This window comes from Polypterus senegalus, chromosome 14 (genome assembly GCF_016835505.1).
Source record: "Polypterus senegalus isolate Bchr_013 chromosome 14, ASM1683550v1, whole genome shotgun sequence".
Lineage (NCBI taxonomy): Eukaryota > Metazoa > Chordata > Cladistia > Polypteriformes > Polypteridae > Polypterus > Polypterus senegalus.
Genome location: NC_053167.1, coordinates 7,415,280 through 7,428,346, shown reverse-complemented (window position 1 = coordinate 7,428,346; position 13,067 = coordinate 7,415,280).

Sequence of the window (13,067 nt, the reverse complement as noted above, 5' to 3'; positions counted from 1 at the left end):
TTTTAAGGATTGGGGTAACTGCAGCAGTTTTGAGATCAGTAGGGACAGAGCCTAAAACGAAGCATGCTGTCACACACGTGTGATTGGGAGACAGCTAAAGGGCCTGAATGATAGTAATTCCATGCCAGACCAGGAGGTGGCGAGGTGCACTGACTTTCTTTATCAATCCCTTGCAGATCATCCATGGGAAATCCTGCATGGTTCCAGCACCACCGATGATGTCATTTCCGGTTCCAGGGGTCACCGATGATGTTACTTCCGGTCCCAGTGTGTATGTGTTGTGGGGTTGGGGATTAACTGATGATGTCACATCCGGTTCTGTTTGCCACTGATGATGTCACTTCCGGTCCAGGTGCCACTGATGACACCACTTCCGGGCAAGGTGCCACTGATGACATCACTCCTGGTCTCACCATATAAAGCCGCTATCTTTAGCAACCAAAGTCAATTCTGTTTTGGACTCATACGCGTGAACATCTCACAATTATTTAACCCTTTTGCAGCCAAGGTACATTATATGGGTGGCTGCCCCAAAACGTTTTGATGAATTTGTGTCGTTATTGTGACAATGCATTTATCAATGAGGCAATAGGAATACTAATTATAGATGAGCATGTCTTAAGCAGAGACCCTGTGTTAGGATCTAGTGGGTTGGATAATGGATGGATTGAAGGGCATCCCTATATTTAAGTATGTACTCAGCTTAAAGCTGTGAGTGAACTATGAGGCATGTTTTCTTATAAAGCCACTCAAGATGCCGGCTAGTGGCTTTCATAGCTCTGAGCTCATGGGTGTACCAGGAACAAGAGCAGGTGGCTGGAACCTGCCGAGTCCTTAAGGGAGCAAAGTTATCAAGCAGTTGAGAAACACAGTTGTTATAAAGGGAAACCATGCTCTCAGGAGAGGACAGACGGCTTGCAGTTTTCTGTCATTTTACAATTTTTATTTAAAGCTGTGTGTTTGTATGGTGACTCTGGGGTTTGAACCCCTGAACAGTCACTATTTCTGGGCTGATTGCACATGTTTTTATTTTTTCATGGACTCCCACTTCCTAAAGACATGCAGGTTAGGCTAATTGATAACACTGACAGGGCCGAGAGGCCTCATGCTAATTTATGTATGTCGTGACTTGCTGTCAATAAATAAAAACTATGCTATATTAAACTATAAATATTTGTTATTGTGTTACAAGTGGACATTGGCATTCGCCTCTGATTTAGTATTACCGTCACCTCTGCAACCTCACGTGCATGTATATGTATGCATCTCATGCACTACATAACATAAAAGCGTGTATGTTAGCATCACTTCAACTCAATTCTCTGCAAAGAAACTTTGCAAATGTTTGTGTTGAACACTTGATTAATATTAAATAATTCATAGTAATTTCATACTGTGCCGTCTTCCATCTGTATGGTTTCCCAATTGAGTATCATTTATATGTTGAAATTTTTGTGTTTTTCAAGGGTCATGTTATATTGTTCAAACGTTTGTGTTGATTAATCTTTGCTGTACAGCATGTTTTTTTAATGTTTATAAACACTGATTTTGTTGGAAGTACCAATACAATAAATATATGTTTAATTTTATCGACCATTTACATTTTTATTCCTGTGAGTGGTTAAGTAAGTAGGGTCCCCAGTGCACTGCTTTGTCTGAAGGCCTATAATGCTGTTGACACGGCCCTGGACTCTGAATTGGTGCAGCCTGAGTGTGATGGACTGGCACACTGTCAGGATAGGCACCAGCTCCCATGACCTCAACATGGTTAGACACGAATATTTATTCCTAACATGTTAATTCTCCCATCCTCTCCACTACACTTTCAGAATTATGCCTTCCAGCGCTGTTAGACATACAGCTCATACATCCTCCAAGTTTACTGGCATCACACTTGGGTATCTCCATTTAATGATGCACATGCCAGGTGAAGGTCACTTAATGCTTGATGCTTGGGTTACCATGCACTTACATTCCAGCTTTATACCATCTATGAATAGAAGGGGAGACTTTGAGGTTGTCTTCAAACCCAGAATAAATACCAAGATGATCATGTGACGATGTGGGTTTTGGCTCCACACTTCCATCTGATTTGGAAGCACTTGAACCCAACACTGTCGATAATGTAACCGAGTGAGCTAGTCAGTGGAGGCAATAAACATCTGGGTGGTGCAAAAAGTGCAATAGTGCTTTTATTTAAAACTGTCCATCAAAACAAAACAGTGTTCATAAAATGCAGTTCTCAAAGTTCTTCATTAATAAATAATCCATAAAAACCAACGTGGAAGTTAAAACAATAGAAAAAACAATCCTTTTAAAACGAGAGGTTTAAAATGTTCTTTAAGTTTTTTAAAAACAACAACAACAAGCTTGGTGCCTTCTTTTGTGCTAGCGTCTCACCTGCTTCTCCCAGTTGGGCTTCGCAGCAAGCGAGACGCTCTCTACAGCTGCCCTCTACTTCTCACTCATGAGACTGGAGACCTCCCGAACCCTGGCTTCAGGCAGCACTCATCCCAGCCTCAGAGACTTGGATTTCCACAACGGCCAGGTCGCCCACGTTGAGGATTCCATCACCAAGTCTCTCGACTTCCGCTGCCTTTCTGTGGCTTCTCTGCGGCCAGTCGCCTTCCCTTGGTCACTCCCGCTACCTGATCGCTCAGCGGGAGCGACATCTAACTCCAACGCCTGGGTGTAGGCCCAACACCCCAGGCCCTCGCAGCTGCCGGTGAGCACTTGTTCGCTCGCTCGCCCGCTCACACTTCGCGGCTCTCACTCTCACCGACCTGCCTCCTCATCTGCTCCCGGTAACCTCCGTCCTCTTTCCTTTCCTTTCTTTCTTTTCTCTTTCTCCTCTGATCTCGATCTTCCCCTCTCTCAGCCGCCTCGCGCTTTTTAAAATGACGCGGTGATCATTTATTTAAAATAAATGGCCTTTGCACAGTGAGCTGTGGACCCGCTATACCACTGATCAAGCATGATAAAGTAGCGTGTTGATTTGTGCAGAATGGTAATTGTATGACGAACCCTATGAGAACTGGTTGATGTTAAGAGTAGTGTCCAACACGGTCAGTGCTGGGGCCGAGCTATTTTTAATATATATAAATGATTTGGATAGAGGTGGCACGGTGGCGCAGTGGTAGCGCTGCTGCCTCGCAGTTAGGAGACCCGGGTTCGCTTCCCGGGTCCTCCCTGCGTGGAGTTTGCATGTTCTCCCCGTGTCTGCGTGGGTTTCCTCCCACAATCCAAAGACATGCAGGTTAGGTGGATTGGCGATTCTAAATTGGCCCTAGTGTGTGCTTGGTGTGTGGGTGTGTTTGTGTGTGTCCTGCGGTGGGTTGGCACCCTGCCCAGGATTGGTTCCTGCCTTGTGCCCTGTGTTGGCTGGGATTGGCTCCAGCAGACCCCCGTGACCCTGTATTCGGATTCAGCGGGTTAGAAAATGGATGGATGGATGGATTTGGATATAAATATAAATAACAAGCTGATTATGTTTTCAGATGATATGAAGCTAGGCAGATTGGCAGATAATCTAAAATCTGTTAAATCATTAAAGAGGGACTTGAACAGCATACTGGGTTGGAGAGATTTGTGGAGGATAAAATTTATGAAGTACTAGGGGGCTCTGCCCTGTGTTCACTTCGCTCGCCAATCCCCGTGTGGGCCCTAAGCACTAGCTACTTCACGGCTCAGCCGGTTGCTTATGGGAAGCGGACGTACAATTTAAACAGATTGTTATTTTCATGGGAATTGTTACATACGCATAATAGACTTAACTATTTTACATTACAGTGAGTAATTAACCATAGTAAAAAATAGTAAAACGTAACAAATTGAAAGAAAATTATGTTTCATGTAGAGGTATTCGTTGAGTTATATGTCTTCATTCTGTTTGGCTTTGAAATTAACACGCAAATACTTTTTAAACTTACACTTTTACTGTAAAACTTCAGCAAAAACAATATTTGGAATTAACTTTTCGTCAATATCGCATTGAATTTTGATTCCATGTTTGGAGTTACATCGTGACAACGCAACGTATAACTGCCCGTGAGTGAAGATCGTTTCTTTCTCTTTAATAAATAAACTGACTTTTTCGATTGTTTGTTCCTGTGATTGTTGTCATAGCAAAAGCTATTCGAACGGGAAACCATAAACGTTTTAATACGAATGGCATATCCAGATCTCCTTTGGTGTCTAATGTTATCCGCAGATGTACTACATTACCTTTCTTTTTGCCTGTTAAAATTTTACATGTCAGAATTGTTAGACTTTTGAATACAACTAATCCATCACTCAGTCATAAATTACGCAATCTTTACGATACATCCTTCTTTCAACAGTAATTTGACCGGTGGAAGACCGAACGGTGTTAACAGTTGTAGATTTTTTAGGGGATATTGTAAGTTGATCTTGTGAAGGATTGCCGGCTTTCCATGCCGGTCCGCACCCCCAGGCCACCAGGAGGAGCTCTCCCGACAGCAGGATCATGCCCCGAGGTCCAGCAGGGCATTATGGACCTTGTAGTATTTTTACACAACTCTGCTGGATACCTTGGGGGCCATCAAGAGTCGCTGTGGGGGGGCTTATGGGCTCTTTCATGCCCTATGACCCGGGAGTACGTCATGGTCACGTGACAGGAACTAACAACGTGCTCCCGGGTTAAAGTAAAAGACTGATTGCCCTGACCCGGAAGGAGTAAGGAACTATGGACTGTCGGGACAGGAATACCTCCGGGTCAGGGGCTATAAAAGGACGGTGCCTCAGTCCAGACACTGAGCTGAGCTGGGAGGAAGGGTGGCTAAGTGTCTGGGCGAGGAGGAGACTTTATTGTGTTGGTTTATTGTATGAGTAGTGTGGAGGGTGCTTGGTGCACGGAAGAACAAAATAAAAGGTTCTGGACTTTTACCTGGTGTCTGGAGTTGTACCTGAGGGTTCAAGGGTGAACTACTGCCCCCAACTGTCACACTGGCGTAGTCGGCAGGATTCTCTGGCCGTCTGTTGGCAGAGGACCTGCATTAAAAACAAATTTTGTGTGGGCAGACAACCCTCGGGGGATTCCCCATCTTTTCACGGAGGTGCAAACACCACCCGCTACCGAAAAAGCTGCAACTGTGCGCGCCATCCCGTTCTGCAGGACCATGGGCAAGAAGACCGGGAAAAAGAAGGTCAGTCCCAGCTGGCTGCAGGGCATGACGGACGCCGAGAGGTCCTGGACCTACCTGACCGGAAGCGAAGAGGACCGAGAGCTAATTCGGGCCGAGTTAGCCCGGTAGCGTCAGTCGGGACACGGACCGCTGTCGAGCGCCTCGGACTCCCTAGATAGTCTGGGGGTTCCGCCATACACTATGGAGGGAGCTGCAGGTAAAACGCCCGACGTTTCGGATTTATTTTTATCATGTTTTACAGACGCTCACCGAGAGAATCGCAGCGGCATCTCGGATGACTGCCTCATGCTCCGGCAAAATGGCCGCGGACGGCTAGCGAAGGCTTCCCACGAGGACAACAGACTGGTCACCCGCGGTGCATGTCTGGAAGGTGAAGGACACTCGGAGTCCTCCGACGAGGTCGTTCGTTCCCTGACGGGTCCGAGCCTCCTGGAAGGGGAGGGGAAGGCATGCAAAGCAGCGCCGAAACAAACGGCAATCGTCAAGGAGGGACGGGTTGTGGCTGAAGGGTCTGCAATTGGGAAAGAAAAGGCAGATCGCAGCCGGCTCGTAGAAGCCAGCCGTCCCTCTAAGAACTCCAAAGCCCAGGAGCCTTTGCGCGACCCAGCTGAACACGTGCCAGGAGGGGACGTGCTCATTGGTTCCCGGTCGGAGGGTAAGCGAAATGCGGAGCGCAAACAACTCCGCCGTAAACATTAACTCTGTGGACTTATGGAGGCTCGAGGAATACCTCGCCCTTCGCCGTTTCTTACAGGATTTACAACAGCTGAAGGAACGTGTGGAGGACTTGGGAGCGATGGCCGCAACCCCGTTAAAGGCTCTGCAGGACTACGTGCAGCGGCTGGGTTGGGAAGCTCCGGAGATGATCGATGCGGGAGTACAGGTGAGTCCGTCCCGCGTCGTAGAGTGTAAGGGAACACAGTGCGATCGGGCACCGCAGATGATGAGTAGCGGTTGTCAAAGCACCATGTGCCCGACAAGAGATGGGAGCACGATAACCGAGTGGTTGGGGAACGAAGCAAACAGCCTGGGGCATGCGTTTGGCGTGGCTTTCCGGGGCTGTGCAACTCTCCAGGACCTGATCGGTCTGGCGTGCGAGGTAGCGCCGGTGATAGGAGCGCCGGCGGAAGCGCCGCTCGTGCCGGTGCAGCTGGATGGTGCTGTACATCGGGACGAGTCGGTACTAATGACGCCGGAACCTAATATGCGTAGGACAACGGGTGTGCAGACAGCAAAGAGGCTCTCTTCTTTCCATAGAGAGCCTCAAGCTGAGCACAAGCCCCAGATGAAACGGGAGGTCCCCAAACCAAAGCGTGGGTCTCCTGACATATCGGAGAGAGGGCTAAAGGGCAGCAAAGCGGCCATAAACCCTTCCTTGGCGGAGAAAGGGGCGGAGGTGACGCTGACGGAATTCCCGAGGTGTTTCTGGTCTCGCAGAGGGAGACACCCAGGGGGACATCGTCGGTGTTACAACTGCCGTCGGCTGGGCCACGAGTGGCGAGACTGTTTCCGAAGGGCGGGGAGTGGGCGCATAAAGGATACACCGTTCCCCCAAGGTTCGCCGGGAGACATGGACATCGCAGCCAGGGTCCGGCTGACGCGTCCTCTTGGAGGAGGACGTCCCTCGCGGGGCCAGACGCTCCGCCCCAGTTGTCGTCGCTGAGGGGGGGGGAAATGTGAAGGATTGCCGGCTTTCCATGCCGGTCCGCACCCCCAGGCCGCCAGGAGGAGCTCTCCCGACAGCAGGATCATGCCCCGAGGTCCAGCAGGGCATTATGGACCTTGTAGTATTTTTACACAACCCTGCTGGATACCTTGGGGGCCATCAGGAGTCGCTGTGGGGGGGCTTATGGGCTCTTTCATGCCCTATGACCCGGGAGTACGTCATGGTCACATGACAGGAACTAACAACGTGCTCCCGGGTTAAAGTAAAAGACTGATTGCCCTGACCCGGAAGGAGTAAGGAACTATGGACTGTCGGGACAGGAATACCTCCGGGTCAGGGGCTATAAAAGGACGGTGCCTCAGTCCAGACACTGAGCTGAGCTGGGAGGAAGGGTGGCTAAGTGTCTGGGCGAGGAGGAGACTTTATTGTGTTGGTTTATTGTATGAGTAGTGTGGAGGGTGCTTGGTGCACGGAAGAACAAAATAAAAGGTTCTGGACTTTTACCTGGTGTCTGGAGTTGTACCTGAGGGTTCAAGGGTGCACTACTGCCCCCAACTGTCACAATCTTTTCATCTTCCCCACAATGACCACCAACTGTTTCAGCACAGTCTATTGATATGCATTTAACTAATTTTCCGTGTAACTGATCGATAATTTTCACGTAAATTCTTTTGACTTCATTGTTTCTTGGTGCTAGGATTGCCTGTGTACTCATTTCTTCTGTTGATAACCCTTTGGGATGAAATTCTTTATTAGGATTTGGACATAATAAGTCTTCTTTTATTGGGAACTTAAAGTGAGGAAAATGTAAAAATGTATAAGTTGAGAGCGCAGGAACTGTGTCTGACAAAAGCATTCACACGAATGAGAGGTGAGAGGACTGTGGGGCGTGGGCCGTTAACCGTAAATTGTTGAGAGGGTGTGGGACTTGAACAAAATCTCTTGGCAATGGTTTCATCTCTTCTCGTCTCAAGATTTTTTTTATAATAGAGAGATGAATGTTAGGTTTGAAAATACAGTGGGAAGTCTGAAAATCAAAAGTACACATTATTATGAGAAGGATTTAGGAGTCATAGTGGACTCTACGCTATCAACTGTCAGGCACTGTTCAAACGCCATTAAAAAGGCTAACAGAATGTCAGGTTATATAGCGCCCTGATGTGTGGAGTACAATTCCAAGTAGGTTCTGCACAACCTTTATAACACACTGGTGAGGCCTCATCTGGAGTGCTGGGCACAGTTTTAATCTCTAGGCTACAAAAATGACATAGCAGAACTAGAAAAGGTCCAGAGAAGAGCGACTAGGCTGATTCCAGGGCTACAGGGGTTGAGTTACGAGGAAAGATTGAAAGAGCTGAGCCTTTACAGTTTAAGCAAAAGAAGATTAAGAGGTGACATGATTGAAGTGTTTAAAATTATGAAGGGAATTAGTACAGTGGATCAAGACTGTTATTCTAAAATGAGTTCATCAAGAACATGGGGACACAGTTGGAAACTTGTTAAGAGTAAATTTTGCACAAACATTAGGAGGATTTTCTTCACACAGAGAACCACAGACACTTGGAATAAGCTACCAAGTAGAGTGATAGTAGGACTTTAGGGACTTTCAAAACTCAACTTGATTTTATTTTAGAGGAATTAAGTGGATAGGACTGACAAGCTATGGTCTGTACTTGTCTAGATTGTTTTAAAGAATATAAAAAAAAAAAATTTCTTAACAAAATAATAACACAGGGATTTTACAAACACAACAAAGTAAAATACAAGAAAAACTCATGTATGCCCAACTGGTCTAGTCAATCCAGGTTTGAACCTCTGTCTGTCTGGCAGAGTGCCTAGTGCCCTTGTCCACCTAATAAGTCTTCTCAACTGCTGTGTTTTCCTCTCATTCTTCTAAACTCTCTTTTTCTCAATCTATCTCTGAAGAATGTTATGGGGGAGCAGCCTCCTAGAGCTCCCCTTAGTGACCCCAGGAGTTCCTGCTGTCCTGAGTCCCAGTTGAAGGGTCAAACAATCCCTTGGGCAGCTACCCGATTCCTGGGAGTAAGAGGTGGCCATGCATAGCACACACAGCCATGCCAGCCTACTGCCACTTCTCGGACTGGGTACATAGAGTATGTCATTTAAAAGGCATTATCGATATGGCATGGTTGTTACCAATTTAAGTTATCTAATTATCTAGTTATCTCTTATGGCCCACCTCCTCCAATGACACCTGGTCCTCACTGGGTCCCAAACACAGACCTGAATAGACTTTTCATGCCACTCTTAATTTTAGATGTTTGGCAGTGCAGTGGTTAGCACTTGAAATTGATTAGCAGGTTATAAAATGGACTTGGACTGGAGTGGGATTGAGAATGTTATGTTATAAAATGGATGGACAGATTGACCATAGTAGTGTTACAGAGAACCAATGACTGTCTCTGAATGGGCAAAACTGACACAAACACATATCTGGTATGCATTTAAAATCAGACAAGAGGAGAACAAGCAAACTTTACAAGGAGATTTAGCTGTCTAAGAATTGCCCCAAGATCTGTAGCGTGAGGAAGCATTCCAACAACCACTTTGCAGTCATCTCCTATAGTATAGCATTCTCAAACCTGTTTTTTTTTCAATTTAAGGTCGCAAGGTTGCAAAGATGAGCAGCACTGGACACAAGGCAGGAAACAGCACTCGGACTGAGTGCCACTCCATCAAGGGCCCAATCTCATGCAGTTTGAATTTAGAATTACCAACTGATTTTACAATCCACTTGTCTTTGGGACATGGGAGGAACACTGGTGTACTTCCTGGTGATACATCCATGGGAGAATATACATACACTACACAGACTGGACTCAGGTTCAGTCCCGGGATGCTGGATCCATAAGGCAGCAGCACTGACCACTGTGCAACCATGCTGTCCCCACTACTAAAATCCATTGCTGGTTATACTTTTCCTCCTAATGGGCTGTTGTCACTGCCCTCCACTCTGTGACTGGGAACATGTCACCTGTCAAGGCTTCGTTCATATATACACAGAAACAATAGCGCTGTACTTGTCATTTAAAGTCACATCAGATTAAAGGCAACAATGGCACATAGTATGCTTTTAACACTTTTGATAGCAAATAAATATTCTTGAAATGATTGCAAAATTTTCAATATTTCCAAAGAAACCATCAACCTCAGGCTAATTTCCATAAGCCCCTTCCTCTCCCAGATGTGGCGAGACCTCTACATGCACACACACACACACACACAAACACAGGCACAGACACTTCTTCCTCACTTTCTAATGCACACAGGATCCTCTTAAGGTGCGATTCTTGTATCTCCGCTCTGCAGCTGTGTGTCAGGTCGGGAGGAGTCAGCTCAATCTGTCCTCGTACCGAGCGCTTTGTTTGTGTGCTCAAGCGTGGCCAACAAGATTAGTCGGGAAAAAATAAATCATGTTGTGCCTCGCGGACAGGAGCAGGCCGCTATGAGACTTTTGATCTGTGCTCTCCATTTAAGGCATAAGACCTTTAAAAAAAAAAAAAATCAAATAAATAAGTGAGCCTGTGCTGCCGGCGTCTGAATGAAAGTGTCATGTCACCTGCTTAGCAAAATCGTTTACTTGTGGGAAGTGGGGTGAGGGAAGGTGAGGTGGGCAGCACAGACAATCAGCAAATGGAAGGAGGACCAGAGCAGCGAGCCACTTGTCTGAAATGTGCCTAAGGTCTACAAAAACACCATGTGACCCTCACCAGTGGTGGTTCTGGACACAACACTCCAGCTTTTGTTCTTTTTAATTTCTTTCCTGCTCCTTGTTCTACTCGCCTTCAGTGACACAGACATTTGTATCATACAAGCAGACATACTATACATTCTCAAGCCCACCTTCCCCAATTTGGGACTGTGGGAGGGCAGATGCTGTCCTGGCATCACTTTGCCTAGCGTTCTCACATATGTAAGCATACCCACACAGATTCACTCACGTGCCCACATTCACTGAAACTCACACACTCAAAGAGTCACTGACATGCATGGCCCCGCACATACAATATAATACAATACAATTTCTTTTTTGTATAGCCCAAAATCACACAAGAAGTGCCGCATTGGGCTTTAACAGGCCCTGCCTCATGACAGCCCCCCAGCCTTGACTCTCTAGGAAGAGAAGGAAAAACTTCCAAAAAGACCCTTGTAGGGAAAAAAATTAAAGAAACCTTGGGAAAGGCAGTTCAAAAAAGAGATCTCTTTCCAGGTAGGTTGGGCGTGAAGTGAGTGTCAAAAGGAAGGGGGTCAATACAATACAATACACAGAACAGAACCCAAGCAATTCTTAATACATCCATCCATCCATCCATTTTCTAACCCGCTGAATCCGAATACAGGGTCATGGGGGCCTGCTGGAGCCAATCCCAGGGCACAAAGCAGGAACCAATCCTGGGCAGGGTGCCAACCCACCGCAGGACACACACAAACACCAAGCACACACTAGGGCCAATTTAGAATCGCCAATCCACCTAACCTGCATGTCTTTGGATTGTGGGAGGAAACCCACACGGACACGAAGAGAACATGCAAACTCCACGCAGGGAGGACCCGGGAAGCAAACCCGGGTCTCCTAACTGCGAGGCAGCAGTGCTACCACTACGCCACCATGCCACCCATTCTCAATACAGTATAAAAATAAAAATGTTATAAGTAAAGAGCAGAATTTAACAGTTGATGATATTACATAATACGATTTGGATTTGCTTAGAGTCCTGGAGTCCTCGGCCATCAAGTTGCCTCTCCCTATTGGCCATTCCACAGCTGAGACAGTGCTGGGCCAATCAATCCGATGAGAGGACCCCTCTTTTCCATGATTCCTGCGATCCTCTATCAAGGATGACTTTACCTTAGGCAGGAAAAACAACTTGGCAGGTGGGCCGTAGCACCAAGTGCCAAATTTGAGTACCGAGAAGAGAAACAGAATAAGCGAGGGTTAGTAACAAATTATAACTATCATGTTACTTATGTTTTAGTGCTAATGACTAACAACAGAGATGCAGTCTGTACAGTTACTCAGCAGCTCTAGTCAGGATATGCTAAACTGAAGTAGTGAGTCTTCAGCCGGGATTTGAAAGCTGAGACTGAAGGGACATCTCTTATTGTAGCAGGCAGACTATTCCACAGTTTAGAGGCCCTGTAACTAAAAGGTCAACCTCCCACTTTTATTTTTTAATTCTTGGAATCATAAGCAGATCGACATCTTGAGATCCTAATGTACATTCTGGTTTGTAAGTCATGATAGGTTCAGATAAATAAGCCGGTCCTTGGCCATTTAAGGCTTTATATGTTAAAAGGAGGATTTTGAAATCTGCCCTAAACTTAACCAGGAGCCAGTGTAAGGATTTAAGTTATATGTTTGTATTTTCTTGTTCTTGTAATAATTCTTGCAGCAGCATTTTGGATTAAGTGGAGGCTTTATAAAGAACAATTTGAACATCCAGTGAACACCGCATTGCAGTAGTCAATCCTACATACCTACACTTACCCAGATTCACACACTCACTCACTCACATGCACACCCACACCACAACCCTCTCTCAGACAAAAATGCTCATTCAGATACCCTCACTTGCTCACACACACAGAGCAACCCACATGCAAACTCACTCACCACACTAAGAAACATAGACTTACTCACTCACTCATTCATGTATATTATGTTACACACCAACACTCGCTCACATGCACAATTACTCACACACAAAAAAACATCAATAATAACTCATAAACTTGCAATATTATTTACTCACCAAAAATTCGGATTATTTGTAAAAAAAAAATCCAACCTCCTCTTTTTCCTCAAAAACAGTTCAATTACTCTGTCATATGGATTATCCGTGTGCTTCAGTTGCATCAAAATGTCCTTTTCTATCGCCATCGAAGCTAATGCTGACAGACGAACCCTTTCACATGTGAACCCAGGTCACATGTACCTACTTTTACCCACATGCAGTAACTTACCCTCAATCTCACTTACATGCTCACAATTATTCATGTGCACACACTCTCACACAGTACTACATTCAACCCTGCACTCACTTTTTATGCACCTACACTTTCAGTCTCACTCACTCACGCACACACTAACTCACACATCTACACTCACTGTCAAGCACTCACTCGCTCACATGCACGTTTACCCAAACACACTCACAAAGAGCTACACTCACTCACTCCCATCCTCACTCATTCACCCTCCACAGCACTCACAC